Source organism: Garra rufa, chromosome 17 (assembly GCF_049309525.1).
Source record: "Garra rufa chromosome 17, GarRuf1.0, whole genome shotgun sequence".
Classification (NCBI taxonomy): domain Eukaryota; kingdom Metazoa; phylum Chordata; class Actinopteri; order Cypriniformes; family Cyprinidae; genus Garra; species Garra rufa.
In genome coordinates this window covers 6,162,252-6,182,393 of record NC_133377.1, presented here as the reverse complement: position 1 = coordinate 6,182,393, position 20,142 = coordinate 6,162,252, and the positions used below count along the sequence as shown (strand labels likewise).

General features: G+C 37.8%; 1 protein-coding gene across 1 annotated transcript in view; it reads left to right on the top strand.

Annotated features, from left to right (window-relative positions):
• Positions 1 to 2,399: 2,399 nt before the first annotated feature.
• fam49al (family with sequence similarity 49 member A, like) overlaps positions 2,400 to 20,142 on the top strand; it is a 40,394-nt gene continuing 22,651 nt past the window's right edge. Inside the window, exons 1-2 of the mRNA XM_073822417.1 lie at positions 2,400 to 2,759; positions 19,694 to 19,786. The gene's annotated coding sequence lies outside the window, so the exon portion shown is untranslated. The remainder of the gene's footprint in view (positions 2,760 to 19,693; positions 19,787 to 20,142) is intronic.

The following is a 20,142-nucleotide window of genomic DNA, read 5'->3' as shown; positions in this document are numbered from 1 at the left end:
TTTTTATTTGACCACAGTTTCCAACTTCCTGTTTCAAAGACATATGTGAACACAAAGAGTATCACTGACAAATAACCTTAATTTAGGTTGTACTTAAGAAATCAATATCAAAAATGTCAGTTTGCAAACAAAATGGAGGTCGGCAAATGACATGACACTAAAAACTTTTAATGTAGAAACAAGAAATTGCTTAGTAAATTTCACTGTCCCACTTTATATTAGGTGGCCTTAAAGGGACAGTTCATCCAAAAAAAATCTATCATTCTTTACTCATCCTCATGTTGTTCCAAACCTGTAAGACCTTTGTTCATCTTCGGAACATAAATTAAAATATTTTTGATATTTTCTTGGTACCTTTCTCAATCTTGAATGTGGTAGAACCCTTGCTGTCTATACAGTGTCTGAAAGCTCTCGGATTTCATCAGAAATATCTTAAGTTGTGTTTCAAAGATAAACAAAGGTCTTACGGGTTTGAAACAACACGAGGGTCAGTAAAGAATAACAGGATTTTCATTTTTGGGTGAACTATCCCTTTAAGTACTATGTACTTACATTTAAATTAATCATTTAGTACAGTGCACTTATTGTGTACATACATGTTTTTACATTGTACTTCTTTTTAAAAAAATACTTGCATGTAATTACATCTTGATTTCTGCAATTACATTTATAGTTAACTGTTGACCCATCTCTTACACCTTAACCCACCCTTAAGCCTACCTATACCACCAAACCTGTCTCTAACCTTACTCATATCCTACCTCAATAGCAGCGAAAGTGTTTTTCAATACAATATGTACACAACAACTAAATTGTACTTATTTTTTATGTAAGCACACAGTACTTAAAATAAATATATAAAGTTGGACCAATTTCACAAATATTTACAAAGAAATGGCAAGTAACACATTAAATTAAACATTACATTTTTCAACCCAGGCTCATGAAAATACACGCCTATATACATTTGTGCAACAGCGTAATTACGTACCTTACTGAAGGTCCCACAAATTCTTTGGTATTACTGCATTTTTGTGTATTTCAACCCTATGTATTCCAACAATGACTGTATGATTTTGAGATCCATCTTTTCGCACTGAGGACAACTGAGGGACTCATATGCAACTATTACAGAAGGTTCAAATGCTCACTGATGCTCCAGAAGAAAAAAACATGCATTAACAGCTGGGGGTAAAAACTTTTTGAATTTGAAGATCAGTGTAAATTTAACTTATTTTGTCTTTTGGTAAACATGTAACTAACTTCTGTAGCTTCTGAAGGGCAGTACTAAATGAAAAAAAATATAATACTTAGGCAAAATAAGAAAAATGTACACATCTCCATTCTGTTCAACAGTTTTCACCCCCGGTTCTTAATGCATGGTTTTTCCTTCTGGAGCATCAGTGAGTGTTTGAACCTCCTGTAATAGTTGCATATGCATCCCTCAGTTGTCCTCAGTGTGAAAAGATGGATCTCAAAATCATACAGTCATTGTTGGAAAGGGTTCAAATACACAAAAATGCTGGAAAACCAAAGAATTTGTGGGACCTGAAGGATTTTTCTGAAGAACAGCAGGCAGTTTAACTGCTCAGGACAAACAAGGAACTCATGAACAACTATCACTAAACAAAAAAAACACAGCTGTGGATCATTCAGGAAACAACACAGTATTAAGAATTAAGGGGATGTAAACTTTTGAACCATGTCATTTTTATAAATTCAACTATTATTTTCTCTTGTGGACTATATGTAAACATCTTTTTTGTGTGAAATATCTTATTCAGATTTGCACTAAATAAACAATAACATGCATTTTGTATGATCCCTCTTATTTTGGTAAAATAATTAACAGTTTACAGATTCTGAAAGGGGTATGTAAATTTTTGACCTCAACTGTAAGTACGTTTTTTCAGTTTTGCAGAAATGTATATAGATGCATGTATTTCCAAAGAGCATGCATTTTACTGTACATCTGAAGACAACTTTATACCTTCTCTCAACATCAGTCCTGTGCTAGTCTACATGGCTGGATATCTTCATGTATACATGAACGTATGAATCCTGTGACCACCACAAACAATAGCTATCCTGGCCACTTAGACATGCCTCATTTCACCTCTCCCCATCGCCTTCTCGAAGGGGCCACATCCATGTCACCCACCACCACAAACACACACACACCTGCTGTTGCACCCTGAAGGAGAAGGGTTAAATCCCCCCACCCTTATACACACAAACAAACAGGGCTTGTGCAAACGGTCTACTTGCATACTCACACACCCCCCCACCCACCCCAGTCCTACGCCAGCAGTCAGTTGTTAGTTAGGGGGAGGGGGTGTGAAGGGGAGAGCCTAGCGGAGGTCTTTGTGAGAGCGAGAAAGAGAGAGAGGAACAGAGCGTTCTATTTCTCATAGATGAGCAGCTGCTAGGCAGGACTGTCTTGAAAGCAGAGAGACAGTGAGAGAGACCATTTGGTGCCTGAATGTGAGTGAGCGAGCGAGGGAGAGAGAGAGAGAGAGAGAGAGAGAGAGAGACGCGCACACACTCAGCGTGAGCTTGTGGTTTAAGCAGACACTAGCCGTGCGTTTAGGGAAACCCACAGTCTCAGCTCCGCGGGATTGAAAGGAGTGTTGTTTCTGGCCCTGCTCTTCTCCCCCTTTTTATTCTGTTTTGTTTTTATTCCCTCCATCCTTTCTCTTCTTCCTTTTGCCTGCGGAAAGAGCCGGACCGCTGTTACCTCCCTGAAACACGCCGAGCCGGTAAGCGGGCACGCTATTTCTGTTTCCTGCTTTTTTTGTCTGTCAGCCTGGTTGAATTTCATTTCTGCTTTATTCATTCTAATTGCTTGGGTGGAATGTGGTACGGTTGATGTGCTAGTGCGATGCTGATGCTATACCGGCATCCGTCGCAGCCGGCTGGGTGCGGAAGAAGAAAAAGCGAGGGATTGGAGGAGAGAGGGAAAGGGGTGTTCTACTTTCTCAACCCCACAATCGGTCAACTGGGGCTCGTCCTCTTTCACTGCAGCACATGGCAGCCTAAACACACACTGACACACAAACACACAACACTATAGTTGTGTTACACACACACACATCCTGTAAAATCAACCGTCTGCTTCAGTAAAGCTAATTAACGCACCTATTAGGCTAATCAATACACATCCTCTCACATTAACTGAGGGCAGTGGTGCTTTTATAGGTGCACTGTACAAGCGTTTTCTTAAGCGATAGCTTGAAATGACATTTTATTCCCAGGTGACATTTGCACAGGCATTCGGTGCAAACGCTAAACCACACAGGGCTAATTAGGCTGCATGCGGTTGTATGTGTGTACGCTTGTGCATTGTTGTAGCTAAAAACATGTAGCATGTAAGGGCTGAGAGAAATGAATGAAACCATGAATGGAGAGACGAACCACTCCTTTTTTCGATCCTCGCTCGCTCTCGTGTACATAAGAGAGGAAATTCACACCTGAGGGGGGAAGAGAGAGGTGCATGTGTGAATGAAGCCCTAAAAATGGAGTCTGGTCATACATGTCAGAATATGAATACTTCTGGTTGGCAGATCCCTGACATGTCAGGGGGAAAAAAATCAGGTTGGGTGACTACAAAATTTGAATTTCGAAGAGCGGTGAGCTTTCGTTTTCAGGCGTTATATAAAATCATTGTTCCAAGTACAAAAGACTCATAGAATGAGTGTGATAACCATTAAAATGCAAATAAATTTGGTGCATATTGTGAATATATCTATTTTGACTACTAGCAATGTTAAAAATAGCTTTGGTGAACCAAAAAGTTCATTAAATCACTATATACTTCATTAGTTTGAGTCGGCGCTATATACACATCAGTTTATCACAAATATATGCTTTACCTATATACGAAATCAGTCTGAGGCTGAAAATGTATTTACTTGTCTGTTGCTAGGACACTCCCTTTGAACATTTTATACGAGGCCTCTGATTGGCTGCAGCCAATGATGCAAGTTTCTCACCCCAAATCTTTCCCCTTCGCCCATGGAAACATGCCTGTCTGCATTTCTTCCTTTCCATCTCTCTACCTCCGTGTCAGAGACTGTCTGAACCTTGTCTCAATCCTGCATCTTTCTATCCCTTTTCTCTTCTTTGTTACAATCAGGTTAGATGGATAAAGCTTACTGTTTTTTCTTTGCTCCTATTTCAGATAAGTTGTTAAAAATAATCTACTGGCAGTATGAAAAAGAAATATCATTAAGTCTCAGTACAGTCGCTGTTCATTCTCAGCGTTGCTCTCTGCTGATTTGTGATTTCTGCCCCTGTGCTGGTGGCAGTGACTCTGACCCCCACCTTCAACACAAGCTGTATATATATGTGCTGTGCTGTGCTGTAAGTGGGTCAGGGTAAAAAGTATGGCATGTCATGTGTGTCTCAGGAAAGTGGCCTGAAGCTGGACAGTCATAGAGCGTGGGAATCAGGAGAGGAGGGGGGCTGAAATGTCTTTGCTAACCTTGGGACAAGCTTTCACCATCACCGCTGCAGCTTGACCCATACGTGCATTATAATGCATATGTATCAAGCTCAAGGGCTGAATAATGTGCAGAACACCAAGAACTTCCTTTTGCGGGACTTAAAGGGACAGTTCACTCAAGAATGAAAATTCTGATATCATCGTTTACCCTTATGCCGCTCCGCAGGGCGTTTCTAGCCTTTCATCAGAAGTGTGACACAGCAATGAAGCAATGAAGTATTTTAAAACTTTTAATACTGATTTAGATACATTGGAGTTGTTCACAAGCTGTATGCACAATATAGAGCTGCCTCGTCATTGACAAACAATAGCAGACAATTGGAAGTTTTGTTTTCTACTAGGGATGTAACGATATAAAAATCTCAATAATATGATAATATCTCGATATGAAGTCCATGATATGATATTTATTGCAATATTTAGAAAAAGACAAATGACAATTTGGAAAAAAAATAAACCTGTACCTGAACTCTTAAGGGGACTCAACTGTCTCAGTCTAAATTACATTCACACATTGGAAGCCAAACAAATTGGAATAAAATAATAATAACAACAATTTTATATTATTGTTAGTCCTTTGACAGTAATAGCCATATATTGTAAAACAAATGCACTCTAAAATTAATGAAAACGAATATTTCATAGGTATATTATTTTTGCTTTACACTACAGTAGGGAAATTACAAAACTTCTTACCTAATTTCTACACTTTTAAAGAGATATTTTGAATCTGGACTGGCGTAACTTTACCCATTTAAACCGCTAATTGTCAGCAAGTCATACTGCACATTTAGGCTTTTATTTTGACGGAAATGACAGTAGAGCTTTTATTTTGATGGAAAACTACAGCTTCAGTGTCAACAGGCTTACAAAAATGCGTCTTACTACAAATCTAGTGAAATGCTGTAATCATCTGCTGTAAAAATAAATTATAACGGTGGCCGTTGCATTCTTAATTGCGTACTAAACTAACAGCACATGCAATAAGTGAGTTTTCTGCATTTACTGTGAACTGAGCCGTTTTGAAGCGCGGAAAACACCGGATCATGAGCTGATTGCCTGAATGAAGTCCACGCTTCACTTTGAAACACTCAGCGAAGACTTGATAAAGGGATTAAGCCATGTTGTGTTTTCGGTTTTAGTTCTTTTGACACATACTGTTTCAAAACATAATGGCCCAAAACACAACTTTAAAGACCTTATATGTTAGAATAAGAAGTTTAAATATATTTTAAAAACTACACTTTTTGCCGTTCGTCTCATATCATCACGTGACCATGATGATATTGAGTTTTACAATCACAGTACTATTGATAATACCATTACATCCCTATTTTCTTCAATGGAAAACCAAAAAAATATTCACTTCATTTAGCTCGCTTTTTGTTTTCTGTCATAAAATGTCTCGTTTCTATTTTGGTGTGAGAAACCACTGAATACAATACAGTAAATTAATCAATCTTCTTGCAAATTGTTTTCGAGAAAAAACAGACAAGGCATTATTTGGGTACTGGGTGTATTTTATTGCGTTTCACGTTTCACGTAGAACAGATATTCTAAACCGGTGGGCCTCCAGGGTGCCGCGAGATAGCTTAAAATTTAAATAATATCCTAAAATTGTTTAATTTCATTATTAATGTTTTAAATGAAAATGATCAAATCACGGTCTCTCTCGTGTTCTGTGATTGATTGCTTTGGACTCAATGCAGCAAGTTTCATTGCACTGTTAAATACAGACTGAACGGCAGCACAAAACTTTCAACCGCTGCACAAAACTTCATTTTAGAGACCTGCAAGGGACATATTTTTTAGTCCCGCTCCCGCAAGTTTCTGTCCCGCAGAAATATCGTCCTGCTCCTAATGTAATATATGTTATTTCGTCCTGCTCCCGCCTGCGACATTCATGTTTTGTCCCACTTCCACTCGCAAAAGTAACCTATACCCCCCCAGGGAGTGCAGGTCATTACTCTCTTCGCTGCATGAAACAAACCGTCGCGCTAATGTAGAGTTAAAGACGATCAGAGTTATAGTAACGAACTTGCGCGTGCCTAATGTATGACACTCTTGTATATCAGAGTCGTACATAAGCACGCATAAGTCCGCTATTAATTCACAAACTATTCATGCTTTCGGGGCTCCGATCCATAGATCCACATTTTTGCGTGAAATTTCAAAATATTTGTATAGTTGTCAAAATGAATGTCCTGTGAGTGTTTTATAATAGATGTTCACCCATAGAGGAGGATCTTGTGAGGGTCAGTGGTGTTTATGCACATATGAGCACCAGCATCAACAGACTTAAAATATATTGGCTGTATTTTTCATTTGTATGTATATTTTGTAATGGATACAGTGAAGTTGTAAAGAATGTCTGAATTAAAGATTTCAGGAGCTTTATATGGGCCGTTATCGGCGTTAACGTGCTGCGTTAACGTGAGACTCATATCGCGCGATAAAAAAAATATCGCCGTTAATCTATTCTCAAAGTTGGGTTGGGAGCTGGGTCTAAACTACGCAAGATATGATGACTTTCTCTTTGATATTTTAGCGCGGATGACGTATATCTAGTTGAATTGCACTGTAGGGGGCGAAAACGAGTCTTCAACTTCTGTGAAAAAATTACCACATCAAATGAGACGCGCAGACATGGATGCAGTTATGAAGCCGCTTCAGGGCAGGTGCGTGCGTTGCTAGACCCTTTTTGCTGGGGCACGTGCCCCAGTGAAAATCTGCTGTGCCCCAGTAAAATCTCAAGTTTGAGTTATAATTTACTTTGATAATCCCGAAATAAAGACATTATACTATATGCAACAACTGAATTGACGCTTCTAAAAGCAACGCAGTTTATTGGAAGATGCACGCAGATAGGCTATCCATACCCGCGCGCCTGTATACTTTACTGGAACGCGCACGTCGTACAGCCTTTTGCGCAGAAGTACTTGGTTACACAAGTTTGTATAGTTAATTGTGTTTTAAATGCAATTGTCAAGCAGTTTGTAATGCATTTTGGAAACAGGAGATGAGCGCCTGGTCTAATGCGCCACCTGGCTTGAGAAACCCGTTCTCAAAGACTTACTTTTAGTCATTATTTGGGTAGCACACATATTCTGAATGCTTTCAGAAGAATTCAAATTAGCCATTTTAATCTAGATTAATCTAGATTAATTTCAAGATTTAATCTAGATTAAAAAAATTAATCTATGCCCACCACTAATATATATATATATGTGTGTGTGTGTGTGTGTGTGTGTGTGTGTGTGTGTGTGTGTGTGTGTGTGTGTGTGTGTGTGTGTGTGTTAAAATGTTAGAACAGAGCAGAGGGTTTTCTTTTAAATTCAAAAGTATAGCTTTAATTTAAAGTTAGTTTGAATTTTGATTTTTTTTATAACATGCAGTAGAAGAATAAAAAGGCACAACAAATGTTTTGGTTGATAAAACAGGTTTAAAAATAAACATCTTTAGAGGAAATGTCAGGTATGGGGGGCCTTGCAAAATTGACCAAAGCAGGAGGGGGGCCGGCCTAAAAAAGGTTGAGAACCCCTGGATTAGATGATTAGTCATTTGCAAATTTGGCATTGCTACATGACTTAAAGAAACAGTTTACCCAAAAATGAAAATTTTGTCATTAATTACTCACCCTCATGTCATTCCAAAACTGTAAGATGTTTGTTTATCTTCAGAACACAAATTAAGATCATTTTGATAAAATTCGAGAGCTTTCAATTCAATGATTTCTTCTATCCAATTATTGAAATTATCGATGGACTATTTTATCAATGTCCTTACTGCGTTTCTGTGCCTTGACCATGGTAGTAACCTTGCTGTCTATGGAGGGCCAGAAAGCTCTTGGATTTCATCAAAAATATCTTAATTTGTGTTCCGAAGATGAACGAAGATCTTACAGTTTTGGAATGACATGAGGTTGAGTAATTAATGACAGAATTTTCATTTTTGGGTGTACCATGCCTTTTAAAGGTACACCTTATTCTGCGATCTTCGGCTTGGTGCCGTTTATCTCCATGAGAGCGCTGACATCTTTTATGAGAGGCCTAATGGATTAAAATTGAAATAGTAAAACGCAAGGCTAATTTTAAACAACCTGATAATACTAATAAATCAAATCTAACCAAATCCAGTCAACTGATAACCTGTGTGGTATGAAATCACTGGATTAATACCTGCACCACTAACTTAAGTTCAAAAGACACTTCGAATCAATTTACAGAGGCATTGTAAAGTGTAAAGACACATACTATTTTTAATAGCTTGTCTGATCCCCTCTTAAAGCCCACTATACTTTCACTTTAATGACTTTAATGACTTAGAGGAAGAATATCACAAATTTTGCCAATGGATCTTATGGCATATTAATGAAGTTTCAAAAGAAAGCTTAAAAATTTGTCTCGCTAAACGAGGTCAGGCATTCTATCAAACTTTCTTTAACGCCTGTAATTAATTGAACGAATTTGCAACTTCATTTACCCTCAATGTGTTTAACCGTAAGGAACGTAATTGTGATTGATTTTGCCATTTTCACCGTCAGTGTCTCGCTTCAAGTGCATTTTGGCACTAATCCTTCAAATAAATTAAACTCCATTTTTTTACGTACATACAGAAAGTAGCTATACAATATGTACGTCGCTCAGAACAGATGTCACAGGGCTACAGATACTATATTAGGTCATGGTGACCTGTGTCCACATTTTGATTTCCTACAGTCCTCCGGCGAGAGCAACGGCTGAGACAGCGCTATGTGAGACGGGAAGTCTATCTGCATCCATAGCATGTAGAGGCCAGACACTTTACACTGCTGCAGACTCATAGATCTCTTACAGAAGGACAATAATGTGTCTAGATGACAGTGGATAGTCTTTGAGAGTGGTTTTAGCTTCTGCATGCATTTTTTGATCAGTGCATCACCACATTCAGAAATATGAGATTTGCAGAGGTACTGTATGTCCAAAACTCAATGTCCATTGTCCAAAATCGAAAAAGCGAAACATCTTGCAAAAATTCAAATACTGAAATGAATAAAGGGATGGTTCACCCAAAAATGAAAATTCTGTCATTAATTATTCGCCCTCATGTTGTTCCAAACCTATAAGACCATTTATCTTTGGAAAACAAATTAAGATATATATGATGAAATCCAAAAGCTTTCTGAGCCGCCACAGACAGCAAGAGTACTACAACGCAAAGTAACGTTGTGGTACTCTCAATGATGGCAGAAGACTGTCTTGGAAAAGAAGAAATTGTGGAATCTTCGTGCAAAAAAAGTATTCTTGTAGCTTCATAAAACTGATGTCACATGGACTATTTTAGCAATGTCCTTACTATGTTTCTATGCCTTGACCGTGGTAGTACTTTTGCTGCCTATGCAGGGTCAGAAAGCTCTCGGATTGCATCAACCATATCTTAAATTGTGTTTCAAAGATGAATGAAGGTCTTAAGGTTTTGTAACGACATGAGGGTGAGTAATAAAAGACAGAATTTTCATTTTTGGGTGAACTATTCCTTTAAGCTTCAACTATAAAGTTTCACTTAAACAGAATAGCAAAAATGACTGTTTTCAGACAGGTTTTCCCAAAAGGCACATTATTGGGACAGTAGAGAACTAGACTGCTAGGATTAAAACAAGATAGAGACTTTTGTTTGGCAGACATCAGCGGAGCAAAGGCAAAGTGAGTGATGGTGGAGCTGATACCCGGATTCTCATCTTCTCTTATCTGTCTATCTGCCCTGCAAAATCAGACCAGCGAGAGCAGGAAAGTTGCTGCCAGACATCCCACCAAACGCTTTGATGAGCAATCAGAAGCTTGAGGAGCAAGTTAACACAAACCCAAATATCCTCGCTCCAAAGACACAACGTTTTTAAACTGGGTCATATTGAAATTTCCATTAGTTATGGGTATCAAAAGCCATCTTGTGATCAAGCTGTGCATCCACAACCACACTTTTTTTGGTGGAAATTTTTCTGTCACTTAGTAAAAAGCTAATTAAATAGCCAAAATGTACATCACATCATAAAAGTATATGACCGAGACTGCATTAAAAAAGGTTCAGTTGGAATGAGGACAAACATTGGTTTCGCGAAATAAATTTGGCTCAATAAAAAGCACTTACTAAAAACAAGGAAAAGCCAACAAATTGATAATAAATGCAAAGTTCTGTCTTGAAACTCTAGATAGCGCAGGTTGATGGCTCCTTACTTAAAAAGCAAGTGATGATATTCACAGCGTTAAACTACTTGGCACAAGCTGATTGGTTCATGTTTCATACACAGCCAATGAGCTTGCTGCTTTACATTTAAATGGCTGGTTAGCATTCACTACTACAGAAGTGTGCTGGACGCTTTCAGAGTTCATCTGAAACCCTCCACCTCCCCAGCTCCACCTGTATAGATCTACAACTTACGAAGCAGCATTTACTCTAAATGTCTTAAATACTCTATTAAACCAGTAGTGTAGCAGATCTATTCGGCAAATACCAAATACATTAGCATTGTCATATCCATTACCATGCTAAAATCTTCATTTTAATCTACATTATAAAACATTTTGACAGTGCAATTTTTTACATAACAAATTTTGGTAATGCTTTACATTTACATTTGTTAACTGCACTAGTTAACAATGAAAACTTCTAAAACATTTATTAATCTTACCTGTACTGAATATTAATTTCAACATTTACTAATACATTAATAAAATCAAACATTACGTCTGCAGACATAACATATGTGACCCTGGACCATAAAACCAATCAGTTTTCCATTGATGTATGGTTTGTAATAGTGATGTGCGGGTCGTCGGGTAACCCGCGGGTCGGGTTGGGGCGGGTAAAGAAATTGTCACTTTATTTGCGGGGCGGGTTGGGGCGGGTCATTAAAAACAAAATAAAATTAAAAAATCAATGTGTTGCGTGCAATTCCCTATAGCCTATATTACATATTTGGGAATATCTATTTTCATATTTTGTTAAGTTCTTTAACAAGGTTATCAACACGTCATGTCACGAAAGCGCCAAGCAGCTCCCGCTGCCAGCCACAAGCGCATCAAGCGAACGCACATTCAGCTTAGGGCTGGGCGATATGGCTGAAAACTATATCACGATATCAGTGTTTCATATCGGTCGATATCGATAATTATTGATATTTTTATGACCCATTTAAAATAAGGACCAGGAGAAAAATATATTACACTCAAGCATTTTTATTTTAAACTTAACCTGCCTCTGATCATAATCCCCTCAGTTATTAAGACAGAAATGTCAACAACCATGGAAAACTCAAATAATTAAAATGTAAACATAAGTCTAAAGTCACAATATACACTTAATTATCTCTTAATCCTCAATTCAAACCCCATTCATTGTCGATGAAGTGAATGGTCAAGCTAATGTATGGCCCAGAAGTACGGCTTGACCACAGGTCAGAGGTTGTTGCAAAGTACTTGGCTGATTATATTTTTTTCTGCACAGATTGCTGGTTGCCAGTAGCCAACATTACTTCTTTCCCGGTACTTTAGCCTATACTTTGTGTAATAACAAAAATATTTATTTAAGTGAAAAAATAAGTCCAAAACTTTCAACATTTTGAACAATAGGGCCTTACAATCTTTTTTTTTTTTTTTCAGAAATTCTTGTTTTAATTTTTCTGATAATCAAATGAAAGCAAAATCACAGATTTATTTTTCAAAATAAAAATAAACGGAGCTTTACTGTTAAAATTAATACATAGAAGAAAAATTATATTCAGTTAAAAAAAGGTTTAATAATAATAGTATTTTTTCAACAATTAAGTGGTGACTCTTTATTTTATTTTTTATCATATATATATATTGTTTTATGTAAATTATTTAAATGTGAAAATATAAACACCTACATTATACTGTACAGTAATACAAGACCAATATTGTTCTGTTACATGTTAAACCGTACTTTTATTTTGACAGGTTGCCGTGAAGTTTCAGTGTGTAATACAGTATGAATGATGCTAGTTTCACTAATGAAACGGTAAAATTGACAAAAAGTGACACTCACAGCAGCTTTGGAGATGTATTTATTGGAGTTTGTCTGTTCATGTGAGATGCAAAGGCCAAAAATTAGCGGGAGCGTCACGTGTGCAGTATGCGTGTGGTGAAAATAAAACGCGTCTCCTCCATTCATTCATATAGAGGCAAACGGAACATGCAGGATTCTTATTGAAACAGTCTTTTTGCATTTCAGTTTTCACAGACACTAGTCCATATCGCGATCTGAATTAATTAACAGACCAACTTTTGATATATTGGTCCAAAAATCGACGAATTCCGCGGCATTCCGCCCTATAGTAAAGTCCGTTTTTATGAATGGAGTCCGCGATCCCGTCTGTGAGGAGACATTGTAAACGCGCGATCATGTAGACACAGAAATCAAATGCCGTCGTGTAAATAAGATAAATAACATTAGGCTATTTAGTTTGTTTAATACAACAACATGGACCCGTTCTGTAGGAAAGATAACCTTAACTTCTATTGTGATCTGGCGCTATGAACTGAACGTTAAAGGGGGGCTGGGCGGGCCGACGAAGAATACAAAATATCGAACGTTTTATCGAACACATTTTTTATTGATATCGATCTTTTGTCTATCGCGATATATATCGTTATCGTTTTATCGCCCAGCCCTAATTCTGCTCTGCAGGCCTGGTGCTATGCGTATTTAAATCTCCTCTGATGCACATTATCCTGCATTAGCCAAAATCATGACAGTCAACCACATCCAGTCATATGTGAATGAATGTAAATATTCGCTAAAAAAACACAATAAAGACAGCAATGATGCAGTAAGGACTGTGGCGCCGGCTTGCTTTGAAATGTATTTGGTTATTGCGCCTGATGCGTGTGCGCCCGCTGCGTCTCCCGCACCCTAGTCATTTTAAACAGTACATATAACGAAAACAATACCTTACAAATAAAAAGGAGCAGATTTTTATGATCAGAACTTCCTTAAACCAGTGAACCTGTAAGCCTTTCAGTCCAAGGATCCAGTAAACGAATGCGTTCAAATAGAAAGTTCGAAACGATATTCATAAATGACGCATATATACCCACTTTTCTTCCGGTACCACTAACGTTACACCACTGATTATCTTGTTATTAATATGATTTGATTTATGGTTCATTTTCATAATCGTACAGTATGTTGTTGCCAGTTTAAAGGACGATGTTTCCAAGCACTTTCGGGCAAAAAAAAATAATCTGTTTTCATTTGCATTACAATGCATAGTATGTCTATTTAATGGTCGCGGGTGCGGGGCGGGGCGGGTTGTAAAAATAGACACAGTGGTGCAGGGCGGGCTGGGGTGGGCCAAATAATTTCATTATTGCGGGGCCCGCGGGTTAAAAAAACCCGACCTGCGCATCACTAGTTTGTAAGGATAGGACAATATTTGACTGAGATGCAACTATTTTAAAATGCAAAAAAATCTAAATATTGAGAAATTACCTTTAAAGTTGTCCAAATGAAGTTCTTAGCAATGCATATTACTAATCAAAAATTAAGTTTTGATATATTTATGGCAGGACATTTACAAAATATCTTCATGGAACAGGATATTTACCTAATATCCTAATGATTTTTGGCATAAAAGAAAACTCGATAGTTTTGACCCATACAATGTATTTTTGGCTATTGCTACAAATATACCCATGCAACTTAAGAGCCTCTGAGAATCACTACTTCATATTTCTCCCCAAGACCCTGGACCACAAAACCAGTCGTAAGTAGCAAAGGTATATTTGTAGCAATAGCCAACAAAACATTGTATGGGTCAAAATTACAGATTTTTATTTTATGCCAAAAAATCATTAGGATATCAAGTAAAGATCATGTTCCATATAGATATTTTGTAAATTTCATACCATAAATGTATCAAAACCTATTTTTTGATTAGTAATATGCATTGCTAAGAACTTCATTTTAACAACTTTAAAGGCGATTTTCTCAATATTTAGATTATTTGCACCCTCAGATTCCAGATTTTCAAATAGTTGTATCTCAGCCTTCAGATGATGTAAAAATCTCAATTTGTGGTCCAGGGTCACATACAGTATTTCATTGCTACCCTGGTGAGAGGACCCACATAGCTGGTCACTATTATAAGAGTTTTGGATGCTGGTCCTCAGGACGGGATACTAGCGTGCTGATGTCCCCGCAAGACTTCCTCAGTTCACTAAGCTAGCTTAGAGCTTGGAGCACTTGAAATTCATGTTGGTCTTTCCAGAACGGCTCTGAAATAAGACACCAGACAAAGACGTGTGATGGGAGATTTATTCCAAGGAGACTGCAAGTGTTCTTGCTATATTTAGCACCTGGATTTGCTCCCTGACCTTAGGCAGGTGTATTCAACACGGGGAGTGAGAAAGCCAGAGAAATGGGTGAAACAGACCCAAACTGGCAGATAGACCTCAGTGCAATGTGGTTTGCTTGATGACCGGCCAGAATGGCTCAGTCACACCAATGGCAGTAGGGTCTTTGTTTTCCCATCAGAAAGAGGGGAAGACAGCAACAGCACAATAAACAGGGCACGTGCCTGAGTGAAAATGGTCATTCTCTTAATGATGCGTTTCTGGCTCTCGTGGGATGTTATGGTTTTTAAAAACAAGATGAAAATGAGCCTGAGGGTAGAATTTGGTTATTATAGATCTGGGTATTTCTGCTGTATTTCCATTGAGACGACAATGAAGCAAAACAGCAGAATCAAAAATCCATTTATCCATTCTTGGCTGTCCGTTTGATGTTTGCTCTTTGTTTTGCATTGTGTTTTGCTAATAAGGTTCTAAAAACGCAATTCACTGGAAAATTCCAAAATCTAAAGCCTAATAATTAATTCCACGCATCAAAAGGAATGAACAAAACGATGAGAGATTGTCCGTGATCAAGACTTTTGTCTCCCGTCAGCCCTTGAGCAAAGGCACACAATGCTAATTTGCAATTGCCTTGCGCGCTATTCTCCGGTCTCAGCCTTTTTCTCCTTCCAGCGCCGTGGATGGAGAGAATGGGGGAGGGGTGGCGGTGGAGAATTGTTCCCTTCTTTCTCTCTCCTCTTTCCGCATCCTGCACTAGCATGTTTTGCTACTCTCCAATATTGGTGTAGGTGACAAGGGGCAGATGATGGCTGAGCGTCCTCAACCCTGTCAGCTGTAGCATTGGATTTCAATTCATTCGCTTCAACCGGCACTGACGCTGCCATCTCCCATCAAGCCCAGCGGCGAGCCTGCTGTCAATACCCATTTCTCTTTGAGGACCTGCCATGATAGGCTAATGCTATCTCCACACACTCTAGAAGCTATAATGATGCTCATTAAAAAAGTTGGACTTGTCAGACAGGAAGTGAGAGGGATAGGAAGAGAGAAAAAGAAACAGAATCATCACTACTATTATTCCCTGACTTCCCTTGTGAAATAGATGAACACTTAGGGATAGTTCACCCTCACGTTGTTCCAAACCCGTAAGACTTTCGTTCATCTTCGGAACACAAATTAAGATATTTTTGATGAAATCCGAGAGCTTTTGGACCCTACAATGTCAGCAACATAACTCAACAATAAAACTAAAAAAGGTTTTTGCTTATTGTTCATTTCTCTCCATACACTTCCATTCTTCTTTGAAAGAAATATGTGAGACTGAAAGTGCTTTCAAAACATGCTTGTATGTTTTAAGTATATTAAGGGGACATTTTTGATAAAGACAGGTAAAATTATGTGGGCTAGTTTATCCCATACCCATGTACAGTACAGTATAATACCTTTATGAATTTAAATCATAAATAAAAGATGTCCCCATCTTACGGCACATTTCGTTCAAACGGATGCCTCATTCAAGGTTAATAATGTGTTGGCTTGAGAGCTTACTCTAGTTTGACTCTAATTTGCAAACAGTATTTTCAAATACTTAAAACATATTCACATTAGGTCTGAATGTTCATTGTGACAAATTTTGAATAGAAAAATCGGACCTATTCACGTATTTACATTTATTCATTTATCCAAAGTGACTTACAAATGAGTACCATCAGAAGCAATTTACCATAAAAGCCTACAATATTTGCAGAGCACAATGCTAGACCAATGTGTTTTTTGTGTTCACTCTCAAAAAATGTGCATAAATTGAACTTTTATGAGTACAACAGCTTGTCACAAGGGTTGGTTTAGTGAGTTGTTCATGAGGTTCTTGTTTGTCCTGAAAAGTTAAACTGCCTGCTGTTCTTCAGAAAAATCCTTAAGGTCCAACAATTTTTTTGGTTTTCCAGCATTTTTGAGTATTTGAACCCTTTCCAACAATGACTATGATTTTGAAATCCATCTTTTCAAACTGAGGACAAATGAAGGGCTCATATGCAACTATTACAGAAGGTCCAAATGCTTAATGATGCTCCAGAAGGAAAAGCCATAGATTAAGAGCCGGGTGGGGGGGCTTGAATTTCAAGATGAGGATAAATTTAACTTATTTTGTTTTCTGGGAAACATCTAATTATTATCTGTAGCCTATGAAGGGCAGTACTAAATGAAAAAATATGATATTTAGGCAAAATAAGGAAAAAGCACACATCGTCATTCTGTTCAAAAGTTTTCGCCCCCGGCTCTTAATGCATCTTTTTTCCTTCTGGAGCATCAGTGAGTGTTTAAACCTTCTGTAATAGTTCCATATGAGTCCTTCAGTTGTCCTCAGTGTGAAAAGATGGATTTCTAAATCAGAGTGATTGTTGGAAAGGGTTCAAATACACAAAAATGCTAGAAAACCAAAGAATTTGTGGGACCTGAAAGATTTTTCTGGCAAACAGCAGGCAGCTTAACTGTTCAGGACAAACAAGGGACTAATGAACAACTATCACTAAACAAAAAACAGCTGTGGATCATTAAGGTAACAACACAGTATTAAGAATCATAATAAACTTTTGAATCATGTCATTTTTATAAATTCAACTATTATTTTCTCTTGTGGACTATATTTAAACATATTTTATGTGAATTATCTTATTCAGGTCAGCACTAAATAAACAATAACATGCATTTTGTATGATCTCTCTTATTTTGGTAAAATAATTAACATTTTGCAGATTCTGAAAGGGGGGTGTAAACTTTTGACCTCAACTGTAACGTACAAAGTTATCCCTTTAAGGGTACTACTCCAGTGGCTAGTTGTCGTACTCGTAACCCCTACTTTTGCATTTTTTTTCTTTAAAGTGTAGAGCAGTTTGATTAAAAACTGAACAATAAATGAGATTTCAGTTTTTCAGGTCACGTTTCATAAGCCGCTAACTCTAAAACAGAGATGTGTTTTCATTAAAAAGCCCTCTGTTAAATAGTGTGGAGTCTTTTCTCACTCATTTCCGTTTCAAAAAACGAAAATAAAAGTGGCATTAGTGCAAATGGAACTATAAAAGGGCTTTAAACGGGCTAAAACAACTTTAAAAGCTTTCTATAAAGAGTAAATGCAGAGGAGAACATATGTTCCAGTTTCTCAGAGAGCTCTTCATTGTAATGCATGTCCTTTAGATAAAGTCCTTTTGAAGTGACCGTGTCCTGCCAGAGCATTGTTAGGATGTTGCTGGTAAAGGTCAAAGTTCATTAAGAAATGCTTGACCTTGGGTTTTGTTGACTGTGACATGAACATCAGTCAGACCTACATTGTACAAATCATTATAACTTTATCCTTTGACATTTAAACACCCCTTTTCTTCAAAGGGTGGACAGGTTTGATCTATGCTATAGGTACAGTACGGTCTCAAAGACATTTGTTGGTCCCTGGTGCCCCTGCACGGTCAATAAGTCTGAAGTCCCCTAACGCTGCAGTGAATTCAATAGCAGGTCATATACTGCTGGACTACACTGAAACTCCATCTTGCATACAATGCTTTAAATATTAATAGTTACTTTAGTAACTATTAGTAAATCAGTATAGTAGAATGATTTCTGAATGATCACGTGACACTGAAGGGTACTGGACTAATGAGGCTGAAAATTCAGCTTTGCATCACAGGAATAAATTACATTTTAAAATATATTCAAATAGAGAATAGTTATTTAAATTCTGCTTTAGTTTTTATTTTAAAGTAGAGTGTAATTTCATTAGTTGATTCAATGACACATACATTGTGTTTACACTTTTTGGTGAAATGGACCTACAAATTGCCTACTTAGTTGTCTCTGCACATTAAGCTGAGTATTTTAAATGAACACACTTTAATAGAACTATAGTGGAACTGATCCTGAATCAGTTTACATTATGTTGGTGTGGTAAATGATCCCCAGATGTTATTCTAGATGGAGAAGGATCATATCAGTCATAAAGCCACTGCAGTGAGCAGATCGCTTTGTGTGCTGCATGATGCTGCACACTGCCTCAGATTTATGAGGGACATTGCCGCATAATGCATTGAGCTAACTGTTTACATGCCTCCTTATTTGGAGGTTGATACTGGCTGTGTGTATGTGAGATGATAAATTGGTGGCCGGTTGTGCCACTCAAGAAATTAATCAGATTGTAACCTGTCGAATGCATCACATGAATCCCTCCCCAGAGGTTTATAACTTTATTGTCTGCCAGACTGACTACTTTAAAGGGGACACCAGAAGTGTGGGGACACAACCACCCTACAATGCTAAAAATGCATTCACTACTTTTTTTTGTCCAGCCCAAAACCTAAACAGTCTGAATTATCAAGCCGTTTTGATTTTCTGGGCAGTATGATGTCATATTGCTCAAGCCCCGCCCACAACCAGACAGACTAACCTGTATTTGCATATTTGTATGTTTTGTAGCTGGATGTAAAAGTGAACATAAAGTCTTCATTTTCTCCTGACATCAGAGCCACTGAGGACGCAGTGGATTAGTTTTGTTTTTGATGGTAACACACTAAATACAGAAAAAAGAAGTGGGGTGAGCAGAGCTCATTATCATTTAAAGAGACATGCACCGAATTAGGAAGCTAAGGTAAAAAGGACGTTGTTTTACACGACCAGTGAGGAATTGTAACCAAACTACGCTGCAGACATTTCATTAAGACCCTTAATAATCACACAAACTTGTGGAAAATGGACAAAATTTGGGCTGGAAAAATAACCCGACCATGTTGTTTACAGTCTGAAATTTTTATCTGAAATAAGTTAATCTGAACCTCTCTTTATTTCTCGTTCTTTCTCTCAGGTAGCGGAGGCTGATGCTGTGATACTGCAGGAGAAACATACAGGCTCTCATTTGATGCAGTGAAGTGCTCCGTGAGGAAAATCGCAAGCAAAGGTATGGACCAAAAACAATGCGGCCCTATTCGCCAAGCCATATGGCACCATGTGTGAGAAAAAGATGTGAAAATACAGGGCAAAAAAAGTGTCTGAAAGCAATCGCATTCTGTCTGCCCACTTTGTGATGGCGCAGAATTTCTCAACGGTTTCAGCACAAACAGCAGAGTCACAACTCCAATCAAAAATAGAGTATGAACAGATGCCATGCAAAAACATTTATAGATATTAGTTTCCATCTTTGAAGCCGTGCTTATTTATTACAGTCTGCCATTCATCTCTTTATGCAGTAATGAAACCAACACATATTTGAGACAAACGCTTTAGTGTTAAAGTTATGCAACATCCTGGATGTGA